Raw genomic sequence first — 26,134 nt, 5'->3', positions numbered from 1 at the left:
TGGATGCTTTTCTGATCACTGAGCTGCAGCTAGCAGGAGATAAATGGGCTGAAATGGGAGAACAAGCTCTGATTCTCCTGCCTTGGAAAGAGCAGGGAGAGAAATCTCATGCTGCTTGAAAAGGATGAAGATGCTATGAGGGGGAAGCCATCGGGGAATCAGAGGAGCATATTAAAAACTGTTGACTTCCCATTCACTGACTGACTGATTCAATGACTAACATCTCGCTATAATGATGAAATATACACCCACATATTCCTCGGTTCCTCTCCTTCGTCTTTACAGAGTCTTATCCTTTATTCACTGACTCTACTCTTGTTTAGGCTTCTCGTGGGGTGAATAAAGGCCCCAACTCTACTTGTTATTCATCACTGATACTAGGTTTGCTCCCTATAAAGCTTTGAATTCCCATCTATCATCACAGGCACACCTTGAGGTTGGGATTGAATATGAGTCAGAGGGCAGGCTTGAATCTTGAATCTACAGGTTAAAATATATCCCAACGTCCGGGCCTCTCAAAGCCTCTGGCGCTGAAGGCTGCTCTCTCACTCGCCAGCTCTCCGAGGCTGGTTAATGGTCCGATGAAAAGATGGCATGAGGTGAACCATCTCCAGCCTCCTGTTGACTCTAAGCGGGGCTTGGTAATGATGCCTAGCATACTTCATCTTGCAGGTCAAATACACATTTTTTTTTCAACATTGTTTTTTAGAATACAACCTAAAAAGGCTTAGCATGTTCAGAGCTGTGAACGTGAAGACAGATTGTATCACGAGCCATCACTCTGTAGCGTGTCCTAGAATGTGTCTGTGTAGGGGGAGTGGGGTCACAGTCGATACAGAGCTGCTACTTCTCAGACACATTGATTGATTTACTGTATCTGTTGAGCTAGACCTGCCTGTCTGTCAGGATTAAAGAATTTGTCTTATCAAACCTGTGCCCCTGGGAGACCTGTTTCCAGCAGAATCACTTGAAGCTGCAACATATGGAAAACTAGGGCATATCAGCGTGAGTGAGTGGTTTGGAAGTACAGTCTATGATTGTTAGGATAATTCAAGATAATGGGAACAACTCTCACACAAACATCAAGTATCTGAGTGGACGCTGTTGAGATTCGAGTCTCAATCTGACCTCAGATCTGCTTATTTACTCTGAATATGATCCCGTCTCTCATCCAACCATTTTATATAAACTATTTGGGAAAAAGAAAAATGCATGGCAGAGTTAGGTCCAAGTCCATCTGGGCAAGTCTTGCCATCTTGGCAACAACCCTTTGGCAGTTATTTCTGGCTTACAAGACCAGGCCCCTATCTAAATGAATGGGGAGAGAGCCATGTCTTCATTTTCAATGTTCACCAGGACATAAAAACTTCATGTTAAGAGTCACCAGTCAAATCAGATAAAATTCACTTAAAATTGGAGTGACTTTGCCCCAAAATAAGGTTTTAAATCCACAGGATATATTTCTACGACCAATGTGCGCGGTTTCACAAGACGAACTCAATCCAGAGATCTGTGAGTGACGCCGTCAGCTCATCCCACCAGAGCACTTGAACAAATGCAAGTTTAATGTCTAATCTTTAAATAACCTCACCTTTCTTCTTAGTAATCCTGTGCATTAGAGTTATATCCTCCTCTTTCATGCCTATAAGAAGTTTGTCTGCAGCCACACCAAATCAGTGTTGTTTATCTCAACTGTGCACTTGCGTCAGTGCAAGAACATGATTCGCTGATATCTTTCCCGGTTCGGCTATGATAAAAAAGGCGATTGTGCAAGATAAGTGTCATACGACCGCCAGCTCTGGCGTTACGAACTTTTCTATTCAAAATGCGAGAAGTGGATTGTCTCCTCTCTTATAATGGCGCTGGGAAAGTCTGCTAATCTCCCGCATCACTTTCACAAAACTCAATACACACTATTTATCTCCTGCAGCTAATACAAAATGCATAAGACCCAGGACTCCAGGAAGGAGATCCAGAAACAGAAGGCCTCCCTCCTGAGTACAATTTTGTCATAATCTCTAGCACGTCTGGAGAAAAGAACTGTTCTGTTCCAAGGTATCTGACAAAATGTGCAGAAAGGCTGAAAATTCAAGTGTCTGCATCTATCATGTTATTTGGAATCACACAAAATCTACAACCAAAGATGATAAGACAAGTTAATGGGTCATTTTACGAAATTAACTAACACTGGAAGAGAACAAGGGGACAAGTTATTCAAGTATTTCAAATGTCAAATTAATCTTTAAAACTCTCACATAACCATCTTTCCTCAAATTCAGCATAAAACAGTGAGAAAATATGCCAAACCAAAATATGTTAGAGTTGAGCTTTAGTCCAACTTTCAGAGCCTCTGCCCATCAATTTTTATTCAGTTACCTGCTGAAGCTGTCTCACATTGCTCCAGTACACCCAAGAGAGCCCCTGCCCCTTTACTTAAAAAGGTGGAAAATACTTTAATCTGAAGTCATGAGCCTGAGGAACAAAACTACATAATATGCTGTTTCTTGTGCAACTCAGAGTTATGTTTAAATCAGTAAGAAGAAAATGCGCATATCTATCTCTCATTTCATCTTAAAATACAAAAAACACATAAAAACAAATCGGGCTGAATTATATGGTAAAAAACAAAATCATAGTGATTATTTTGACATATACTATGATTGCAAAATGATTCACAATTAGTGCAACTGATCATTTCTGCAACTTGACTTCAACCAACTAATAAACTAATAACATGATGAAGTGACTAGGCATGAGAAGACACAAAAATTTCATGTCAGAAATATCAAATAATAATAAAAAATAACTGCAATTCATGGCATTTAATCAAACAAACCCTGGAGAAAAAGATTTGCAGGCCAGGGCATCTCTGCAGCACAGCAGCACTTTAATATAATGCTGCTTTGTCACATAATTTACCTTTATCAAAAAGTTGCAGCTTCTTGCAATTTGGATATTGCACTTGGCCATATTGTGATGTTGCTAATATTTCTAATGGGCATCTCTCATCTCTATTAGCCAACTTTACACAACCAGAGCCAAGGAATGTAACTAAGTACATTTACTCAAGTATTGTAATTGATTGTACAATGTTGAGGCAGGCCTACTTGTATTTTAACCAAAGAAATTGTTCACTACGGCTGTTATGTCATCTGTGTTTATGTCGGAGGACTCGGGCTATTGACTTGGAGGTTTCCCGAATTCCGACTGCAATGGAACGCACCATAATAATAACCTCGACAACGTCCAAAAATTCACAGAAACGACACTTAAAAAGCGGTGAATTTCACTTACCAACTATCTGTAGATGAAGATTAATGTCCTTCATGGCGGATAATAGTTGAACAGTCTCGTAATTTCTCCCTGGTTGGACTTGAATTCGGCTAAAACAGCTAAAACCATTGTGTTAATGTTAGCTAGCTAACTAACCGTTAACCTCTTCTTCTACGCACCTGTTGTCCCTCTGCTAACGTTCGCGTAAAAAAAACCTGCTAACTTTCCCTTTGTTGACTTAACTACTGAAATAACTTCAGACAAGTAAGCTTGACTTAACTTTGCTGAGCATTTACAGTCTCGAAGCAGCCACCTCCTCTGGTTTGATACTCCCTCAAAGATGCTGATGCCACCTGCCGTCCTGTGACTTCAGGAGTGTCTCTGAACGTAGATTGACTGGCAGCAGTGACCAGACGTGTTCCTGTAGGGGGCGCTGTTTCCCCACCAACATCAACTCAATGGAAACTGTGAGCGCCACAAAACAATGGCATGAATGTTGTATGTAAATTTTTAATACGATCAGTGTTATCAAGGTACTCAAAAGTTCAACTTAAGTAAAAGAAAATACATTGTTTTAAAATATTACTTTACTAAAAGTAAATGGTAAATAATATATATATAAGTAAATTTTATATATATATATATATATATATATATATATAAGCACTTCTCAAAATACGTGCTTATGTTACTTTCTGATTAGTCGATCAATCAATTGGTCCGTCAGTTGAAAGTTAGTAACTAATTTGATAATCGGTTAAAGCTTTCAGTCACTTTTGCAGCAAAAAATGCCAAACGTTTTGTGATTTCAGCTACATTTGTGTGAGGATTTTTGCTCTGATTGTAGATTGTATTTGGGTTTTTGGCTATTTTTGAATAAAACAAGGAATTTGGATTATAATGGCCATTTCATTGACAAAGTAATCAATCGATTGACATTTAATCGTTAGTGAAAATAATGAGTTGAAGCCCTATTTATGTCTTGATGAGGTTGAAGTAGCGATAACAACTTTATAAGCTAGCGTTGTTATTTCTGTCTCAGCTAGATTTGATGTATACCTGCCCCCTAGTGACCAAAATTAAACATTGCAGCGAGGATTAAAAAGGTTTTTGATGTGTCGCAGATCATGCTCTGAACTTTGATGGTCTAACCTTTTGTTTAGTGGAGCTATATTATTCTTGTTTCTTTCAGTCAAAGCCAGAAGATATCTAAAGACATGTCAAAGGAGTCCTCTTTTGGTGCGCACACAGAGCAGCTCTGAGACTTGTAGAGTCATTACAACACATGCAAATGCTCTTTTGATCTAATGACTCTAATGCCCTGAAAAAGCAGACCTCTACTAGTAATGATCAAACCCATAATGCCCATCAATAAGGATGGAAAATAAATAAAAATGTCTGAGACAAGAATTCATCACCACAACGAAATTGAAGCAAAAACGGCACCATCGCCCCCATCAGAACATCTATTGACCAATGTCTCATTACTTTGCAGTGCTGTGTTTTAAATCAGAGACAACTATTTAACCTGTATTGACAATGCGTGTTGAAAATGTGTGTTATGTTGTGTAGGATGGAGCCTCTTCTTGCAGCAGCAGATGCTAGATCTATAGGCTGCTCCACAGAGAGACTTTATCATGCATGTGGGGAAGCTATTCAATGCATAATTGATCAAATTATTCTGCCAGCTCGTGAGTGTGAACACCTGTTCCTTAACCTACAAATGTACCTGTCAGACGGCTTCAGGATGAATTCTTGGTCCGGTAAAATATTTTTTTTTCTGCATTGAGAAAATGAATGTCGATTTTCGACAACAAAGCTCTTTTTATCCTTCAAGCTCTCATGTGAAGACAAAGACAAACAGACTCAGAAGTGCAGATGAGCGGTCTGCAGCCCACAGGTCCAGTGAGACCTCAGCAGATGTTGGCAGTGCGGGGTCCCCTTCCAAAGCTGCAGGTGGGCATGAGCACTCAGCGTGTAATGCATGGTCAGTGTGTAGGCTGGAAAGCTTTCTGTTCACCAGCATCAGCAGCAAAATGGTGACTGGAAACAGTCTCTAAGTGATGGCTGATGTCTTTGTTACGATGAAACAGCAATGGGAAACTTTGACAGCGCTTGTCAATGAGGACCTGGAAAATTTCTGCTGAAATGTGACAGCAACTCAACCAGACTGTATTCGAGCTCAGAGAGTTTGGGGGGTTGCAGCAGAAAATCCTGCATTGCAGACCATTAATGTAAGCCACTGACATTACTGGTTCTGTAGGGACAGGTGATTGGATAAGAGGAGGGTTTTGCCTGAGTGGGGATTAGCAAATCTTTGCCAAAGACCTCTGTGCAGTGATTTAACAGCAATTTTACAGGTTATTTGCTTGTCACACTGTGAGAGATGAGCCTAATTAAATCTTGTTTTTTTCTTCACATACAGTATGTGTTATATAATTTACTTGTCTCAGACATTCTGTCAATGAAATTTGCAAACTGTGATAACTATTGCATGTCTGTCCCTCCTCTGTGGCTCTTCCTGAGGTTTCTTTCATCTTTTTTCCCCTGTTAGGAGGGCATTTTTTTCATTTTGGCAAGGTTTTCCTCACTTGAATCGAGGGTCTGAGGACAGAGGATATCATTCACTTTAAATATTGTGAAGCCCACTGAGGCAATGTGTTTGTGATTTTGGGCAACATAAATAAAATTGATTTGATTTTAACTTGATTTCCATTTTGTCAAAACTGTCAAAATGTGCAATGAATCGCTGATTAAAGGAACCTAATAAAGAAGGAAAGGTCATTATGTCACCAAATCTCCCTTCGGTGCCAGCTGTATTGAAGTCTATGGGAGAAACACACTAAAACCCAACATATTTACGTCGTATGCCTCCAAAAAAAGAAAGAACACACTTCAGAGCGTACGTTACCAACTGATGTTTTTATCAACATGTTGTTCATCCCTTGTGTTCTTTTGGGAAAACTCCTGTTCGCTGTGTAATTGCAGTCTCATCAGCAATATTTGCCCCGTTTGGTCACAGTATTATCAGGCCTGTCAATCATTTGGGGAAAACGACAGTTGTTAACCTACTCTCTGAAGTGTGTCCTTTCATTCACTGGAGGCGTTTCTTCATCAGAAGTCATATGACGTAGAAATGTCAGGGTTTCAGTGTGTTTCTCCATGCATCTCACAAAGACTTCAATACAGCTGTCACCACAGTCTGGCACAAAAGTAAGATTCAGTGACGTAACAACCCTTCCTTCTTTCTTAGATTTCTTGCTTTGCTCCCCTTGTGATTACCATGGCCAGGCAGCAGTCTCCTGGATGAAAGTCTAGAGGTCAGCATGCTTTTTTTTATAACATAACTGATAAGTTGTTGTGAAGACAGCGATCGTAGCAGCAGCCGTTTCAAACTGATAACCAAAGATTTCCCCGTTTCTCTTCAGACGGTCGGTTTTTCCTCTGTGACAGCCCAACACTGCACGGTGCGTAGGAGCCTTAAGTTAGAATCTGTTCCAAAATGTAGCCGGGTTGTCAGTCCTCAACCCCAGACAGATTAATACAGTTGTGACTGTTGTTAGAGATCCTTACAAACAGGACAAAAGGAGCACAACTTAAGCAATTCCACTGCATCTTCTGGAAGAAGAGGCAGCCGCAAAGAAAAAAAAACAAACATCAGAAATTTCCAACATATCAGCCTACAAATGAGAATAATCCACACTTGTCTGAACTCTGCAGGTCTTTACAAGTGTGTAATTGCTATGTGACACTTTGGAAGACGGCACAACAATGTAATCTCAATTGAGATTATCTGAATGAAAGAGAAAGGGACATTGTTAGAGGAGAAAGATGTCTCTTCCAGAAAATAACGCCGCCTCTCTGTCTGCATTCATGTCACAATTCAAACATCAGTTTACACTGCCATGACTTCACAAGTTGCCCTGAACACTGTAACAAGTCTTCGGGGGCAGGAGAGAAGGATGTCACTGACAGATTTATAGAGTGCATAGCTTGACTGCTAATGAGGTTTTTTTCTTCTACCAGTGGCAAATACACCAACTCATTTCCTGGACAAAATCACTTCCTATAAAAGAGAAAAAAACAAGGACAACAACACGGCAGTGTTTCTGATTACGACTTACTTTGTGCTCTCCTTGCGCACAGCTAAATGGACATTAACATAAACTCTATGTACTTATTTTTGTTTACCAAAGTTTTGTGGATTTTGTGCTTTGTTTTCTTCCGACATTGTGCAGCCTAATAATCTCTCCTTTCACTTCAAACAGTTTTTGTTAATGGTGCTCACAGCCTCACCCCACAGCAGTAAGTGGACATCTCCACTGACCGTTTAATCAGGTGCTAATTAACTGGCACAACCTTAAAAACCAATTTGTGATTACCTCTCTTCTCCCGCTCATAGCCCATTATGTCTAACAAAGATATATTCAGAAATGCATTCGGAAGATGACGCCAAATTGTCGGTATCTGAGGTAATAACAACTAAGCAAGGAAATGACAGTGTCAGTTCAATCAATTTTAATTTTAAAAAGTATGCGCCGCTTATTAGACAGCCATCCCATTTGCTGTGATGAGTGTAAGCGTCTAACTACACGAGCACACCAACTCAAGCCCCGCGTCCACATGCAAAACAATAGCGTCGGTGAGTAGGAAAGGTGCTTCTTGTGCGACGAAGTGTGGCTGATGAGACATGCATAAATTCATGAACAGGTGTAATGTGTTCAGTAAAAACTTGAAATGGCCTTTCAGCACAAAGTGAGAGTGATTGCTAATTATTTATGCTAATTTTTAAATACATGCAAACTCACAGTAACACAAAGGACTCCATTACAACAACCTTGTCTCCAGAATAGCACCTGTAACCTGACCTGTAATTTAGGACACCAGCGCCATTGTTGTGATATAAAATAGAACCCGAACGTTTTACACTTTCATCTGAATGAACTAATAAAGCCAGAAATAATTTAGAAACTAGACTTATCGTGAAACCTTGTCCAAGCTCAGACATCAGTTCTGCTTCTCTGGAGCCACAACTCTTTAAATAATGTGAGCCTTGAAATACTGGACAATAAATATTCATCCTGATGGGAACATGGACGTCAAAATGTCAGGGCCAAATTTCAATATTTGCTGAGAAACTTCACTCAAAACCAAAACTGTGGACATCGTGGTGGAAAAGTGAGGTGATCAAAAAAGCCATTATAAGAATCCTGTCTGGTAATAATGAAGGTCTGGACAAACATCTAGTTTATGTTGAGATATTTCACAGGATGAGAGAAGAATTTGACCAATTTTAAGCAAGATTATACGTAAGTCAAGGGTCCTTCATTGTCTATAAAAACCATACGGCAATCCATCCTTTATTTAAAGGGTAACTCCACCAATTTAGCACATTAAAATGTGTTTATGTGTGATACAGTGTGTGACAAGTTGCATTGTGGGTAATGTAGGCACCAGGTTTTGAAAAGGAAGAAGACTGCGCTCAATAAAAGAGGCGATATGTCTGGTTCTGCTGTATTGATTGGGCCATAATGAGTCCAACAGTGTCAAAGGAGTGCAATGTTAGACTAGCTTTCAAAACTTGGCGCCTACATTGCCAACAATGCAATTTAGCCATTGAGTGACATCACTTGAGACAGATCAGATTACATGCAGCTTCGCCTGGAGCCAAGAAAAGATGTATACTACTTTTTCTACGTTGTTTATTCCATTCCATGTTTAAATAAAGGTTTGAATGAATATATAAATTAATCTCTAGAGCCACGCAGACGCTGTAAGTAAAGATACTATCAAAACAAATCTTACTTATAGTCTGTGTAAAACAAAAGCTCAATTAAGCTATTTATATACAGTATCAATAATCACATTATCATGCCATGAGAGAACACCACTTAGCCACAAATTGATCAATTATTAAGACATTAAGACAACAACTATTCTTGAATGGTCTCTGTGAATGCCTGTACACTCAACACGAGTCACTCCAACAATGCTGTCTCTCGCTAAGAGCATCATCATACAAACATTCACAGCACAGTGCACATGAGTCTCACCTTACTCACATTACCGTCTTAATTACATTACAAGTGCATTTTCCATACGCATGTAAACAAGATGTACGGCCCTTAAAGTGCTGTGCCATCATAACAGCCAAATGGAATAAGTGCAGTCAGTGATGAATGTTGTCAAAGATACACGAGGGCCTCAAATATATTCACAAAATAGGGCTGCACAAAGTTAAAATTGTCACAATATGTGAGTATGACAGCCCCAAATCTTTCGTTCAACTGAAGACATACTGACGATCTTCATCACAAAAAGGGAGACTTTGCTTTAGGAAACACAGAGAGAGTTAAATCTCTACGAGGACTACCGGGGTGCCGTGACAAGCAAAACAAAGCCTTTTCTCATTTATTTTGAAAGGGTGCACTTTTCTTCCAAGTGGAGTCCTTCCTCTTGTGTAAAAACATTAACGTCTGGGATTTCCACAACAGCAGTAATATGTTAATTTATCCATTTAAAATTCTTTGCATCCTCTTTTTTAATGCATTTTAATTATCTGATAATAAAATGATATCTTATTTTGCAGTTGTTTTCTTCCACTTTCCTACCCTTTATACAGTGCACCTTGCAAGCTTATAAAATACCCAGCAGGACGACAAAGGAAGAGGGGGAAAAAATCAATGTAATTGAACACTGTGTGGTCACCGAGAAAGCAAGTGTAGATAGAATCCTCTGATGTTAAAATGTGCAGAAGCATCATCGTCCCGGACGGCTGAAACTGCACATCCTGAAGTATTTGATGATATAAAGTTTCAGGGTATGAAACCTGCAGCAGACAAAGGAAAGAGGAAGTGCCGGTGACGGATCGCTCTTTTTCTGCAATCCCAGTTGTCATGGAGATGGTAGTAAGTTGTCGTAATGTCAGGGTTTGATGTCGCTCATTAGGCCGGTAATGATTTGTGGATAGATTGTAGGTGTGGGAGCTGTGTCTCATTTGAAGCCGTGCGCTGGCATCCAGGGTACTTCAGACACTAGTGTTTACTGAGAGATCCGAGCTAATGTCATGATTTACATTCTGCTCTTGGACACTAATGGATCCATTGCTATGCATCTTCCCCTTTTTGTTGAGCTGAATAATCAATGCAAATGTAGGTTTCAGGCTTTTTGATCAGACGGTGAGCTATATCTGTGTTTATGATGGCTTCGCCCCACTTTCACCGAGAAAAGACAGTCACTGTGTCCTGACACGGCATGTGAACTTTCTGACAATAAACTGACTTTCTGGTGAGAAAGTATAAGTATTTTTAATTTGAACTGACAAAGTTGAAGTTTGTATTATTTACTCGTATTACATGATGTAAAAAGTGGAGGCATTTCATCTATGCAAATTTAAAGCCACCATGCTGTGACAGTGAGCTAAACAAGTGTCTTCCAAGGTTGGGGGTGGTTGTAACTCCTTTTCAAAAAAGTGTTACTAATAAAATTATAATTAAAACAAAACACGTTTGTTACACTCCTCTTTTTCAGCATGCAACGACAGCGGGTGAGAAAAACCGACAGGTACCAAAGCATACAAAGAATACTCTCTCCGGTGACACTGAGCAGATACTGCAAGACATTACAAAACCTCAGAGAACAAGGATCAAGACAGCTGTACCCGTGTGGATTATCACAGTGGGCCAAAAGCATCTGACAGCTACAGGTTGGAGGAACGTCAGTGGTTACAGGTAAGGTATGTATCACTTTTCATCCTAATCGACAGAATAAACGTCAGCATTGTACATTTCCAACATAGCTGCTGAGATTAGTCAGTAAGTAATTGGCAACTATTTTGATGATCGATGAACATTTCAGTCGTTTTTCTTAGGCTACGTACCATATAGACTTTTCTACAATACGTGTCAGATCACGTTCACATTACATGTTTATGACCGGACTGTCATATCGGGATGAGGAGGAGATGGTGGTGGAGTTACATGTGACCGCGGTGTGAGACTGTGTTTCAACATTTGTAAGTGAAACCACTGAATATTTTGAAGGAGACCTTCGGGACACTTTCCAGACATGTGCTGGCGACAAATCCGGTGTGTAGTTTTTGTGTAATCCTCCTGACAAACCAACAAACGGACACGGGCGAAAACGTGACCTACTTGGCGGAGGTAATAATCGTTAGTTTTCTGCAAACCACAGATGCTGAATGTGAAAACGTTACTGTTTCTTCTAATTTCAAATTTCAGATTTGATGTTTTTTTTAACATTGTGGTTAGGGCAAGGCACAAAAACCACTTGGTTAGGGTTAAAGATAATGTTAAAGATCACGTTTTGGCTTAAATTACAGAGTTTCGCCACCTCAACCTCAACTGGAAAATGTCCAACGGTTGCTCAAGGTGCTCGGTTTTGTCAGCTGTAACAGGAAGTGAACGGTGGTCTCAGAGTGGTCTGGAAGAGCGGTCGTTTAAGACAGGAAGTCGCCGTATCAACTTACAGCAGAGTGCAACATCAATCATCCGTCATGCGATGAGAACAACATGGCCGGTCCGGATTGGTTCTCAGGTGCATTAAAATTGTGCTGTGTTACAAGTGAGCCGAGTATTGGAGCAGCAGATAATGAATCTCCTTACATCTGAAATCATCAAATGAATTCTGTGATAGTTGGAAACATTTCTGTGTGTAGTAGACAAACGAGGGTACTTTGTGTCAAAATCTGAGAGCTCGAACACAAAAACTCGGTGAGTCACTCCTGCTGACACAGAAAGTGCTACAAGCATCGCCAGTCTCCCTACTAGAGGTTTGAGTGGTAGTACTGTCGCTATTATCATAATTATTATTGTTACTGTTGTGTGTTTTGGACTCATGATGGAACATTTATAGCAGGTGGTTCATCTTTTTTTTTGCCTGTGATGAGCCGTTGTGTGAAATCCTGGCAGGGGATTTGCTTTTGTGCCACACAGTTTGACTCCTTAACTCCATAACAGATTCTGAACATCTGTCAAAAATTCTCAGCAGTGTGACAGTGTGATGGCGAAAAAACAGCCGGTATTTTTAGCTACAGTATACAGTATTTATTCAAAAACCTAATGGGAGCGCTGCATTATATTTTGAAGCTACAGCAGGCGAGGACTTTCTTTATGAAAACATGTTTGTTTTTCGTGATAATACGGCTGCAATCCAACGCTCCATCCAGGGTTACTGAGACTGCATTGATTAACCTTGTTTATTAAATTAAAATCTGGTGTTGGGGACAGACGTGTGAATCAAAGTTTGAGTCTTAGATGCTTCTTAATTAGCAGGAAGCAAGTGCTGTGATCAGAGAAAACTGGACACTGTTTTTTTCCTGCTAGTTATGAGCTGTTGCCTCTCCTGGGCCAGTATTGCTGTGTCTAGTTTAATGACTACTCGAGCCATGGTTTTTCTTAGAAGTGAACTTAAAGGGGCACTAAGAAGTTTTGGAGAAGAAATTCAAACTCTATTATTTACAGTATTAAAAGTCAGTGGTCAGTTTGCTTATTCAGTTTATTCGATCATGAAAACAAAGAGAGCTTGTTTATTTAGGAGCTGAAAAGATTTCAGTCAATGAGGATCTTTCTCTTCTGATCAAAATTTCTCCATAGTGCACCTTTAAAACTGTCGAAGTAGTCGCCTCCTGCTGTAGTGCAGCTTTAAGCACCATAAATCCACATTTTATACGTTGACTGCTGCACTGACAATGTTGACAGCTTGTGACAGGATTCAAACAATTTTCGTGGGAGTGCTCCAATCCGAGCAGGAATGCAACTCTGATTCCGTCCTATGAATTTCTGAGTGTGCATCGCGGTGTCACGAAGGAGTTCATGGCATGTCCTAGAAATCATACAGAGTTTGGACCCCCAAGGCTTTCTGTTCCAGCCTCGATCCTTTCCCTTTGACATTAAGACCAGAACATGCTCCCTCACAGGAAAAGCCCAGCCTCTGCCTTTTAATGAAAGGTGTTCATCATCACCTTGTCAGCAACAGTGTGTGACTACGACAGGTTGACGCCACTTAGTCTCCCTAAGGGGAGCTTCGGCTGTCATGCAGAATTTGCAGTGCTGCCATTTTACCTTGACAGACGAACCAACCTGGACAGGACATGGAGCGTGGGGCCACATAATGGGCCCTCCAGTTGTCTTCCTCCTTAAAAAAAAATGGAATTGGATGACATTTGTGTCTTATTTGTGTCCTTCGCTGCATCTTGTTCTGCTGTGCTAGTCATTCTGTGTTTACGCCAACAGTTGAATCAGAGCATTGCTTTCACCATCTTTCATCGCCCAAGCCATCACTTCACAATCCTCGAAAGGCCCTCAAAGGTCATTGTGGCGGAGATGACCGGTCTCTCCCTTTTTGCCTGTTACGAGCGAGTGCCTTCGCTTTGCCCCAGTTCCCCTGCATGGGTGAGCCCTGATTGCAGGCGTAAGGGGGGTTACAGTAATGCTAGCTGACATGCTGAGAAGCTGTGATTGCTTAGAGGGCTTTGTGGGCGGACTGGGTGGACGGTGTGGGTGGCGGCGGAGGGATAGGGGCCGTGTCTCACAAGGACCTTTAACAGCCTTTTAAAAGCTCTGAGAGGGCCGGCCTGACGCCAGCCACTCACAAGAGAGAAACTGCTGACAGAGCTAAAGGCGGAGGGAGGGAGGGAGGGAGGCAGGAGGAGAGCCGGAGCACGCAGCAGTTTCCTGGAATGCCTTTTGAGTTCATCACATAGTCCTGTGATCCCTGCGAAGATCTAGACACACCACAACCCTAAACGCCCTCACTGTAGTCACTGTGTAATTACAACCATTTGTGCTAAATAATTCACCAGGTGCAACCGCTGAAATAACATCAAGCACTCATGGAATGCACTTCTGTGAGCTTTTCCTCTGCTGCCTATTACACCACTTTAGGCTCTCTCGGGTCAGCCCGGCCACTGAGATAGAAACATCCAACATTGCGATCCCGTGACCCGGTCCCACTCACACGGCGAGCTCACAGAGTGCTGTGTTTGACCTATAAAGGTACGACTAAATTGGCTAATAGCGAGCTCTGTGCCGCTGAATCCTCTGTTTCTGTGGCCAATCATCCATCGGCAGACGGGAAATAAAAGACATTATCCAAAAAGAACACTAAAGTCCCGGGAAGCTTTATTACTCTCATTTCTTCAATAACTCCCTCAGACTTCCAGTTGCGTGCCATATTTCATCTCGGCACTGAAGAATGAGTTTTCTGACAGCGAACATGAGAAATGCAAGAAACTCAATGGGCACGGCTGGAGGGGGGCAGCCTACCCACTGAACATCACAGCAGTGGCAATGAATGCATCAGAAAACACTGCTGTAGGCGAGCATAAGTCAACAGCGCCTAATGTGAGCCTTTGGTATGCATGATGTTAAATAGATTGTGAAAATGCTCTTTTCATGACTAAGATGGAGCTTTTCATTAATCCTGGAGCTGAACCTGCCTCCGCAAAACAACGAGCATCCCTCGCGGGAAAGACAAAACACCCACGGTGGGCTAGAGAGATCTCAGAAGAGCTCTCATACAGCTCATGGACTCGCTCTCTTTGCATCCGCCCCCTTAGCTCCTGCGTGCATTTGTGATTTGCATGTTTGTAGATGTATGTGATACGTCATGTGTATAGCACGCTGTAATAAGTGCCTTTATTCCAGAGCACGTATCATTTTCTCTGTGTGCCTTTCAACACCATGTGCATATGCTTTTCCCGCTCTGCGTGTTTAGTGTGGGTGGATGTGGTTGAGACGGATATTCACAGAACTTAAATCATATTCTGCCTTTTATGCGTGTGTGCACAGCAGTTGGTCAGAGAAGATATAGGTTTATGATTTTATTTTAAGACGCCCATGTTAATGATACCCTCATGCAGGGGATTAAGGCAATATTAGCGCAGAGATTCAGTAAATATTAACATGTGTGAGCCCTGATAAGTCCGCTTGACTTTTTTTAATTGCTGTGATATGAAAAACACTACAAGAATAACTGGCGCTCACCTCAATTTAGCACAAATCCCCCTCTGCGTGTTCCTCGCCTTCTCTCCACCTTCCTTCTTTAGTTAATTCTTCCATAAATCAAAAGTCATCGTTGGGAGAATGTTGAATGAAAAGAGGACCTAAATGCAGAAATCTGAGCATCTTTATGTTGCAACTTTACATTTGTTTAGGTTGAATTGTCTTTTTCTCTTTTGTCACAACGCTGTGCTTATGCTCTGTTTAGCTTTAGGCACAAAACCCACTTTGTTAGGATTAGGAAAGCATCATGGTTTGGCTTAAAATACCAGTTTTGTGCTCACGGATAGAGATGGTTCGACTTCCCGTAACGAAAAGCTGTTTTTGGTCACCACAAAAATGGCTGGAAATGTCTCCAGGTTTCCTTAAAAATATCCAGTGGTGTGACTCAAACTCTGGTCACCCATTTGGCAGACTTGTTGGAAGTAATAACGCCACCACCTTCGCCTCCACCTCCACCTCCTGTTGCAACAGGCGGCTAGTAAGCATTATGTAGACGTGATATGCCACATTGGGTACACGTCAGCCTCAGATATTAAAGGTGTTAACGTTAACTGCTAACATGCCGTAATATCCTGGCGACTGGGCTGCAAAATGGCGGGCAACGAAATGGGAGTAATCCATAAGCAAAAAGACTAAACAAAGTACAGAAAGGACTGAAAAAACAGGAGCCACAAATGAACTGAACTCCACAGGATCCGACATTTTCATGCCTCCCATTCATTGGCTCTGTAGCTTTTCATTTCCCGTTGACAGTCATCTACTGCAGGTAACACACTTGACTAGAGATAAGTACCTAACCCCACATCAAAAGACCCAAACTATCACTTTAAGTGTACAAGGGCAAATGAACCAATGAAACACAGGTGTAAACACAGAAAAAACGGCGGGAAAAGCACAAAGACAGGAAGAAGAAAGTCTCAACAAGCCAGATGAGGATAAATCCACCAAAATAAAACAGGAAACAACTAAAACCAAAACCATGTGTGCAAAAACATTCCTGCTCATTCATTTGCAACTACAATTTGAAACCTAAATTGCTGCGATTAGAGTTTGATTATCACATACGTTTATGCCAGTTTGCCTTTGTATGCCTGCATACATCTGCGCCAGTGATGGAAAGTTTCACGTTAATACGTCAATGCCACTGTTAGCTGTAAACGGTGCACTGCAGATTCAAAATAAAACAGGTCTCTATCAAACTGTCATCCTGTCATGCTTTGTTAAAATGACAGCAGAGACAGTTTAATCAGCCGCTGCAAAGCTAAATGAATCACCGCAGGACATCAGAGGATTCAGGCTTCACTTTGGTGCCCATAGACACTAATGCCAGGGCACATCAGCCATATAGCAGCTATAAAGCTCTCTTCATGTTCTGTCGATTCTCCAGAACCTGCACCACACTAATCTCATCCCAGCGAGCTCGGAAATCTATTTCTGAGGAGAGAGTCATTTTTTTGAATCAAACACCTTCCTCCAGCAGGCGGACTGAGAATGTGAGAGCCGGAGCTGTCCGCAGGTATCCTTTGTAATGCCGACGTCAGAGCCAATAACTGCAGCCACACTATCGGCACCACTGTTTTTAAATGAGGGCTGCATAGACATCTTCTGCTACGGAGGGAGTCATTGTAGAAACCAACTCCACCTGCACCAAACACCATTAAAACAACAGATTTTTTTTTTATGGTGTCCCAATTGGCAGTGAAGCAACAGAGCAGAAGGACAGCCAAAAGTAGCACATCTGCAAGGCTTCATTATAAATGACTGTAACTACCTGACCTGGAATCCACTCAACAAGCCTGTCACCTTCACCTTGAATGGGTTGGTTCATGCACAGTCTTAAAAAAAGTGGAATGTATAATTCAATGTATAATTCATACTGTGCTCATTACACGGGAAAACATTTGGGAAGATAGAAGAAGATATTCCACTGCCCCTTCCTCCAACCCGTGTGCACTGAAGACACTTGGACACCTCATTTAGGGTGTTATTTTCACTGGAATGGATCCTATTGGACCCCTGACTGCAATACGTAGGATAAAAGCAGCATTTTAAAGTACAAGAGAAGCATTTGCCATATGGATGTGTAACAAACAGCTAATCTGGAGGTACAGCTTCTTATACATTTAAGTGAGAAATTAAATGAAAAAGCCCCATAAAGTGATTTAAAAATGGCCGTCACAAGCAGCCAGAAGAGCGTCAGTGCTCCTTCACTGAAGTCCGTGAACTCTCATCATTTCTCCCAAAAGATATTCTCTCATTCTGTGTTTTGGTGATAATGTCGGGGAGTGCTGTTGATCACATTGCTCGAAAATCTACTGTTTGCAACATCGTCTCCTGGAAACACAGGCGGAGTTTGATATTTGTGCTGGGGGAGGCAAAGATTTTATGAAGAAGAAGAAGAAGAATCTTTATTTGATCACATATCATATAATGTACGACATAGTGAAAGTGGTACTCTGCATTTAACCAGTCCCGAGGGAGCAGTGGGCGCAGGTTAACCCTCGCACTAACTCCAGATCGTAGCCAGTGCCTTTGATCAAGGGTACTGGGTGGAGAATCAACCTATTTGTGCATGTTTTGATGGTGGGAGAAACCCCGAGGAAAACAAAGCAAAGCAAACAAAAGCAAAACAACATCCATTCATAGCAAACTAAAGGATTATTAAACTTTTTATTATTTTTTTTTCTGTTCAGGCACTAAAAGCGCTGGATTAAGGTAAGGGAAAGGAAAAAGTGAGCTCAATAAAGCTTGAGATCTGCCACATTCAACCTGAAAATGTATTTGGTACATCAAATTGTTAAGCTAGTATATAAATGGAAATGTTTCTGGAATACAGGGTTTCCTATAGGTGTATAAGTGGTTTAAGACCTGTTGACTGTGACAGCCGCATGATTTACATTATTTTCATACTCAACACACCGTTCAGCGCCAAGACTTTTGGAAGCTTTACAGCTATATTTTTTCGCATTTAGTCTGTCGGTGCCGTGTCCGCCAAGGCCCAACAGTCCCCTTTAATTCAATCAAGCCTAATCCAATATCAAATAAAATATATTCAAATCCGCTAGATCCGGATTTTTATTTGGATGTGCATTGAATTGTACTCACTCGTAGATACCAGCCACCTAAGATGCCTGATTTTTTAAATTAAGATCCGTGCATCTCTCCCTAAGAATGATCTTTTTAAAAAAAAAAAAAAAAAAGCTTTGTCTCACAATATTAAAGGAAGTGAGAAACACCGTCCCTTTATCCAGATTCACACCAGAAGTTAATGGGGTCTATGCTGTGCTGAGACACAGCCTCCTTCCAGTTTTATGGAAATCTGTTCAGTAGTTTTTATGTAATGCTGCTGACAAACCAACCAGCAACAAACAGGAGGAGGTAATATCATCTATGAGGATTTGAGGTAAGTACTGGTGCATGTATCAAATGACTACAGTAATAGGGGGGACCTCTGCATTAGTTATGTCTTTTTAATCTTCCCTTACATGTCCCTTCCGGTATTATAATGTGAGCACGGTTCCTTATAGTGACGAACCCCTCAGCAAATGACCATCTGACTCTTCAGTCGGAGCTTTAAGCATCTTTCAACAGAGCGCCAAACGACAGTGTTACGACTGTGGATGTATTTTGTTGTGCTATGAATGTGTGCTCAGTTTGACTGATGGTGTTTGATGTGTGACAGGTGTGCCGGTTATCAGCTCATTCCTGATACCACTTGACTATATGCGGGGCCAAGATTGAGGTGGTTGTTTCTCGGGCACAACTCATCTCCCTCTGCTCCCAGCCAATCCTGTTTGCATTGTAGTCTGTAAGATATTTGCCACGCTTGTGATGCTTTCCTGTTTCCAGAGAGTGTTGTTAGGGGAGCTACAGTAAGTCATTTTACTTAGTTTGTCATACCTTCCTCGTCAGATATGTTTGTTTGTTTGTTTGCTTCTTATTGTGGACTTCGCCGACCCTGAACCTAAATCCTCTAGCTGCATTCCAAAATAAATTGTGAAAACACGATTCACAAACATTTGGGACACTATGTAAAATAATATTATAAACTTTCCACAGACCTGATCCAGAAAGACTTTGATTGTGGCTGATCGCTCTTCCTCTGAATCTCAGCTCTGAATCCCTCCGTGCAGTCTGCAGGTGTTGTGAACACTTAGCACCGCAGGATTAACGTCCAAAAATGCATGGAGCAAGTGTACACTTGTTTGAGCCTGTGTAACCACTTCAGGTAGGGCGTCTGCTCCAGAAATATTTTGTGGACTGCAAAACTTCACCTGACTTTCCTTCTACATGGGGATGATCGTACAATGACTGAGTTTTCATTTTTATGTTTCTTTAAAGGTGCACTATGCTGTTTTGGGGAAGAAATTAAAATCAGAAGAGAAAGATCTTCATTGACTGATGCCTAAACAAACTAAATAAACAAACTCATTGTTTTCATGACTGAATACACAAACTGACCTTAAAGGACAACACAGCTTCATACGGTTTTACTTTGTTTATATGTGGCGGACCCTGCCACCTTACTAACTTCAAACAGTGTTCTGGGGGACCTTATTTCTTTGAGTTTATTCAGTAGTGGAAAAAATAAATACTTTCTAGTTTGTATTATTATTTCATTAATGTTGTAAATATAAAAATTTGAAGTTTGAATTTCTTCCCCAAATCTACATAGCGCCCCTTTAAGATACACTCACGACTTTTGCAGAAAACTGAGAGGTTATCTTGTCATTTCTACGCCTGGAAACGATTTTTAGTCCACGTTATCATGGATTTTTACTTGGATCTGGAGGCAAGAACACTGACAAAAACCCAACTATGCAGGCCTGCACACAAAAAACATGAACTTTAAATAATAAAATAACCTCTTGATATATATTTTTGAAAAAGGAGCTGGTAAAAATACATTTTTAAACTACCTCTGGAGGTTTCAAGGGAAAAGTGAGCACAAGTGGGATATATAGGAGTGCAGTGCAGCGTGATCACAGTGGACTGGTGCCTCTGTCCGGTTACACCCACATTCAGAGGTGGAAAGAATATCTGAGCAGCAGTGTTGCTGTGTTGTTAAATTTTACTCAGGCCACACTTGAGCTCAGCTAGAAGAACAGAATCAGAAAGTCTGCCTTTCTATCTATCTATCTATCTATCTATCTATCTATCTATCTATCTATCTATCTATGTAAGAGGACAAATAAAGTAGATTTAAATATGGTCTGTGAATTGCTGCTACATGACAGCAGCTCCTTTTTCCATTATTTTATTATGCAGATGGAATACAGGAAAAAGCACTGAAATCAGCAAACATGGCACAACCCTACATAAATAGCAGGAGAAGAAATCACAGGCGATAGTTTGGGAAAATAGGAGGCAACTGTTACTGGTAACACCAGAGCTGTCAGAGCTCTCGTTCTGAGCCGAGGCTCTCGTCTCCGGTATCATTGTAACTGTCACTCTATGGGTGGAAAAGAAGGGAACACAAGAGGCTGCGGCTCGCTTTTTTTATGGCAGCCATAATTTCATGTCCGCGGAAAAAAAGAACGCATTCAGGTGCTGAGCATTAATATATATTGTCTTGGAGATGCCCAGGTCTATATGTTAATGCAGCCTGAGGGGAGCTGAGGGCCGTGGGAGGTTCGGGGAGGGAAGGCACGGCTCATATTTTGTGGCTTTAAGTCGGTTTGATGTGTGATTACCGAAAGGCTCATTCTTCACACATTTGTTTTCTCCCTCTGCGGTATAATGAAATCTCTACTTTGTCTGATTTATGTCAATTAAAACGTCACCATGGAAAAGGTGAAATCTCTCAGTGACATATCAGTTGTACTTGTCAGCATTTTTCAGGAAGCCCTGAGAGGAAAATTAACATAAAGAAGTGCCCCATCACTCGACGTTCTTACCAGGAATACAATCACTCATGTTTCCTTCCAGGTGTAGCTGTTGGTTAGCTATTGACAATATATTTTTCACTTGTTAGCTGGCAGGCTAACGGTTAATGTCAGTGTAGCTAATGCTAACGGCAGATTAGCGCCAATTACAATACATTTCTTGCCAAAAGACAGACATGACAGCAATGTTACATAACTTGCTAACACACAATACCTGTACATATACATTGTGTTTGGAGAAATGAAAACTCACCTGGAAGAAAACACATGCTTTTAGTCAAATTTATAACATGGGGTCGAGGTTTAATTAAGAATATAACAATAAACACTCAGAAACTTGATCCTAACAAAAGAACATCTTACCAGACAACACTTCAAGGAGTTTTAGAAACTTGGAAAGATTATCCTCGCAAGACGTCTTTTGACTTATTCTAACAATAGATTAAATAAATGTGTGATGTGAAAGGTGTTACCTGTTATCACGAACCAACAGATAATTATCACCTGATTCTTCTCATTGTTTTGTTTTTTGCCCTAACTTTACTGTTTTGGTTCACTCTCATAACACCGCTTTAAGGCCACTGTAGTCAGCTGTTTACACCCAAAAAGCTTTACTGACTCACTGTTTGCAACTTGCCCGAACCGAACAGCTGACAGAGTTAAGCTGTTTTTCCACTGCATGGTAAAACTCGACTCACTTTTTGTCTTTTGGATTCTGTATACCTAGTATATTTTCCTTGGTCGAGGCACTGATTGATCAGAGAATTGCCACTTGAGCAACTTGGGGCATCCTGCACATACTCAGCATTTTTAAATTGCCAAGCTACCATCAATAGCAGCTGCAATCTTTTTATTCTCCTGACCCAGATTTTAAAAATGGCAGCCCCGAAAAAAACCCCACACCAAACACATCAATTGACAAAGTGCAGACGCATCAAGAACACCATCCTTTCGATATCCCGTTATGAGAGTAGCCTCTTCATATGTTTGTGTGTATTAAGTGTGTAGTTGAGACAAAAAAGAAAGAGGAAAGGGTCTGCAGTGAAGTTGTCAGTTTAGCAGTAAATGCACCGTGTGATTACAGTTTGTTGGTGAGTAAAGGCTGCAGCTTATGAAGAGCAAAGTAAAGCTTCTGTGTGTTGTTGAGGCACAACGCCGTGAGACGATCAGCTCAGAATCCTGCTTACGTTGAAGAGTAACTATCTGCAGTGAGAAACAAAGTCGATAAAGAACCTGGTACTAAAAGTGAGTACAGTCGAGTCTAGCCATACACTGCCGTGGAAAATTACTTTAGCGACCAGCTGGTGAGGTATGTAGCAGCCAAAGAACCAAAAACAGAGCTAAAAGAGAGTAAATGGTGGTCTCACAGTCACAAGGTGGAAAGAAATACAACTCCAAATCAATGATAATGTTGCTCCGTTCCTGCTGAATCTGTGAAAAGGCAGATGTTTGCCAAATCAATTTAATGGGTGATGATACTTTCAACATGCCAGGAAATCAATCAGTGTAAGTTTTTCACATCATCAGCGTCTGATACTTGATGCATTGGTGGTTGAGATTTATGATGAAATGGTGAAATTTCATTTCTGTGAGCTCGTTTTCAATCCAGCTGTTTCTATTACTCATCTTTTACAGTTTATGGTTCTCTACAGTCTCGCGTTCCCAGAGCTATGTTACACTCATTTCCAGCAAAAATGAACCTGTGGGCACACGTGGCTGTAACTGTGATCCCTGTTCTTCCTTTTACTCTTGGAAAGCAGCACTTTTCCCAGCTGCATTTCTGGTCTGTCAAGGCCACTTACGGTGGAGAAAGTAAAAGTGAGGGAGTGAAACCTCGACAGTACCAGACTGTGACGTGGGACCACTGATCTCCATAAGGAGTTGCTCTTCTTGTTTTGTATCTTTCCACTACTTTAACTTGATCCTAGTGGTCATTTCCTATTTGCACTAAACGTCATCATCAGATATGTTTACATTGTTTACAACATGCTGCAATTTTAAGCGTTTCACTGATTATCAGAATCAGTGTGTTTTCTAATCTGACTGTCAATACAATAAATTAAAGGAAACCTTTTATACTTTTTCATTTTTTCTCCTTTCTTTCAGTTTATTATTTAGGTTCTTATGCATGTAAAAGATCTTGAAACAGGAGCTCCTCTCTCCCACAGAAAACACTGCTCCTGAAACACCTCGTCAGTAGTCCCACCTCTAATTCTGTGACTTCTTGACATCACGCTACGTCACCATGTCACACATTTGCTTATATTTTGTCTATTTTCACGATAGAAGTGAAGCAAACTGGAAGCTGAAAACATAACAGAGATGATCACTGACACGGTGAGCTGTGCTGGCTCAGGCGTGTGTGAGCTGACCAATCAGAGGAGACTGGGTATGTGGGAGGAGGGGCCTTAAAGAGACAGGAGCTCAAACAGAGCGTTTCAGACAGTAGGAGAATACAGTGCTGCAGGATGAGAAAACTGATGCGTTCTTTGAGCATTAAAGCCTGTAAACCAGTTCTAGTAGTAACCCAAAATAAATGTATGAATCTGAAAATTGAATCTGCAATAATACCAAAGCAACATGATGTAACTTATTTCCCTTAAAATAACAGCTTCAAAATCATGTTGATGGTACAGTGTCTTGTAATGGGGTGAATGGTGTCTCTGTCACTTGTTTCTGCACTATGTAACTTCAGTGAGAGGGTAGGATCACAACGTTACATACATGTTTACTTCAACATATAACATTGTTATGACATCATGAGTTTTGTTTGTAGTTAGTTACATTACCTCTAACAAATTGTTACACACCTGGGATTTGTATTTATGACGGTGGTGTTGCACTCAGAAACTGTAGGGGGCGCCAAATCACACAAAATGGCAATTTTCTACATAGTGTTGCTTTAATGTGCCACTATGTTGTCTATATTCGGCCAGTTATCCAAATGGAAAAAGAAAAATCACAAACAAACAAAACAAACCCAAACTGCACAGTGCATTAGCTGCTTTTATGGGTGTCAAAGTGCTTTGAGTTGAATTTGCTGCTTCAGTAGAGGTGTTCATTTATTATTCATATAAATGAGCACAAAAGCACATTTCCCTTCTATCATTAAGACAGGCATAGTACCACCTCTAGATGAGTATATAGTTTGTAATAAAGGGCAAACTGAGGAGCAGAAGAAAGTTTAAACAGGTTAAAAAGTCAGTGTAAGCGTTGTGGGTGCGGGTGTGTAAATGGAGTCCAACTACGTACTGGGTTCTTACTCCAATCTTTCAGTAAGTCTCAACACAACAGGTGAACAGACCGCCATCCTTTTCCCTCCTCCCCACAATTCCTCCCTCCTCTCTTCTTCTCCTTCCTCTCCTCACCATCCCTCTTGTCCCACTAGCGCCGCCTAGCGGCTGACCGCGATAACACCATAATGAACAATTCTCCAAAACAATACATTAAACCCGTTATGTAACCTTAACTTTTTGCACCTAAAACATAACTTTCATCTTACATATCTTCCCCCCCTTACAAAAAGAAGCGTCCTCGCTTCAAATGGAGTCATAAAGACAATTACTACTGTATCAACACAGCAAGTAGAACAGTGTATAACAGTTACAGCAGAACAGGGTACTTGTTATTTTTGTTTGTTTGTCTGTTTTTTTTTTCTCTGTGTGCGTGTATGTTTGTGTGTATGTGTTGGGTGAGTGTCAACAGTCATTCTCAGTTTCTTTTTTATTTTTTTTTTGTCTTGAGTACAGGTCCATGTCGATCCAACATCCGACGTGAGAAACAGTTCAGTTATCGTGCATGTAGCGCACTGGGGGACGCACACAACGACCAGACTTGGTCCTCACCCCCATGAGAGGCTGCAACACTGGAGAAAGTTCACTATGACATCCTGTCGCCACATTGTCCCCTGCCTGTGGCGTCACAGTAACAGGCCTTGGCGGTGACGAGGAAACATTTGTCTGAGATGGAGTACCAGGGCATGTGTGTGTGGCAGGGTGCCTGTACACATATGGTCTGGAGCCTGACAGTGCAGTTAAAAGTGGGGGACTTGGATTTTGTCTAGCTAGGGCAGGGAGGTCAACCCACACTATATCACCTGGCTCATAGGCTGTATGTTTCATCCGACGATCATAGTAGTGCTTTTGCTGCGCACCAGCTACCTCAATGTTATGTGCAACAGAGTGAAAAGCAGTACAAAGTCTCTGTAATACTGAACTGGCATAGTCACTTGGAGTACCGGGAGTGGCATTTGAAGCTCTCGGGGGGTCTCCAAGGAGAAGATCAGCTGGTAGACGAGCTGCTTGACAATGGACCAAGAAGAAGAGAGTGTATTTGGTGGAGGAGTGAACAGTTGTGTTATATGCAAACTCGACCTGTCGCAGATGGTCATCCCATTCACCTCCTCTGGTGTACAGGAATTTTGCCAACTGGTCCTTTATAGTCCTGTTTGCTTGCTCCACCATGCCATCTGACATAGCATGATAGGGCGCTGTCCGTGTTTTGTGTATTCCCAGCCGGGAACACAATTCTTTGACAAGATCTGATTCAAATTGATGGCCTTGGTCAGTGTGCAAACTTTGTGGCACCTTCACAACTTCGTGGTGGCTGATGTAATCTTCAAACAGACATTTAGCCACCGTAGTTGCTCGTTGATCAGGGAGAGCATATAGGTTGAGGTACTTAGTAAAATAGTCCATTACAACAAGTACGTACCGATTACCACGGCGTGTGAGTGGCAGTTCAGTCAGGTCTGCTGCAATCTTCTCAAAAGGCCTGGATGTGACTATGTTTTGCATAGGGGCCTGTTGGTGTGGTGTCTGTGGTCGTCGTGCTTCACAGGCTGAACATTTGAGACACCAATCAGTTATGTCGCGTGACATGTGTGGCCAGAAGCATCTGAACCGTGCCCCTTGTAACGTCTTTTGTGTACTGAAATGTCCAGAGAGTGAATGT

At 41.3% G+C, this 26,134-nt stretch overlaps 1 protein-coding gene across 2 annotated transcripts in view; it reads right to left on the bottom strand.

Annotated features, from left to right (window-relative positions):
- LOC311254554 (metabotropic glutamate receptor 4-like) overlaps window positions 1-26,134 on the bottom strand; it is a 194,667-nt gene that overhangs the window by 159,415 nt on the left and 9,118 nt on the right. Inside the window, exon 1 of one of the 2 annotated variants that reach the window (XM_084348390.1) lies at window positions 3,295-3,702. The exons of the other annotated variant lie outside the window; for it this stretch is intronic. The gene's annotated coding sequence lies outside the window, so the exon portion shown is untranslated. Of the gene's footprint in view, window positions 1-3,294; window positions 3,703-26,134 lie in introns of those variants that run through there. 2 annotated transcript variants of the gene reach the window in all.

This window comes from Pagrus pagrus (assembly GCF_965226575.1).
Source record: "Pagrus pagrus genome assembly, chromosome: 3".
In the NCBI taxonomy this organism is placed as follows: Eukaryota; Metazoa; Chordata; class Actinopteri; order Spariformes; family Sparidae; genus Pagrus; species Pagrus pagrus.
This window is presented reverse-complemented; position numbering and strand designations above follow the sequence as displayed.